Raw genomic sequence first — 1106 nt, forward strand, 5'->3', positions numbered from 1 at the left:
AAAAACGGCGAAGAAACGGCCAAAAAACACCAAAAAACGGCAATAAAATGGCACGAAAATGACCCAAATTGAGGTCAAAATGAGCCCAATGTGACACAAAATGTGATCAAGGTTCATGGAAGTGTTTGAAATTTTTTGGGAATTTTTTGGGAATTTTTGGGTGAAAAATGGAAAAAAATGGTAAAAAAATAGCGAAAATTGGCTAAAAAAGGGCAAAAAATGGGGTAGAAATGCCCCAAAAGGAAGCAAAAATGACCCAAAATGAGCTCAAAATGAACCCAAAATGAGCCCAAAATGACCCCAAAATGACCCAAAATGAGACTGAAATCCAGGTGAGTGTTTGGGAATTTTGGGGAATTTTTTGGAATTTTTGGGGGATTTTTTGGGGATTTTTTGGGGATTTTTTGGGGGATTTTTGGGGGTTTTTGGCGCTGCCCTGCCCTTCTCTGCGGCCTCCACTACCTCCACTTCGCCGTTCTCCTCTTCTTCCTCATGTCTGGAATTGTGATCGGAGTCTCTTTTTGTTATCCAGCCATTCCAAAGGTTCATGTGAGTATCTGGGAATTTTTTGGGAATTTTTCCGGCTTTTTTTGGGTGAAAAAACGCGAAAAAACGGCGAAGAAATGTGAAAAAATGACCAAGAAATGGCCAAAAAATGACACGAAAATGTGGCAAAAATGACCCAAAATGAGCTCAAAATGAGCTGACAATGAGATCAGAATTAGTGGAAGTGTTTGGGAAATTTTGGGATTTTTTTGGGAATTTTTGGGTGAAAACCGGGAAAAAATGGTAAAAAAATCACAAAAATCGGCGAAAAAACGGTGAAAAATGACAAAAAAATGACCCAAAAGGAGCTCAGAATGAGCTCAAAGTGACACAAAATGAGATCAAAGTTCATGGAAGTATTTGGGAATTTTTTGGGAATTTTTTGGGAATTTTTTGGGAATTTTTGGGTGAAAAATGTGAAAAAATGGGGAAGAAATGGCAAAAAACTGACGAAAAAGGGGAGAAATGCCCCAAAAGGAGGCGAAAATGACCCAAAATGAGCCCAAAATTAATGGAAGTGTTTGGGAAATTTTGGGAATTTTTGTGATAACTTTGATGGA

Source organism: Malurus melanocephalus, unplaced genomic scaffold (genome assembly GCF_030028575.1).
Source record: "Malurus melanocephalus ecotype Western Australia unplaced genomic scaffold, MMel_1.1 scaffold_1686, whole genome shotgun sequence".
Taxonomy (NCBI): Eukaryota; Metazoa; Chordata; class Aves; order Passeriformes; family Maluridae; genus Malurus; species Malurus melanocephalus.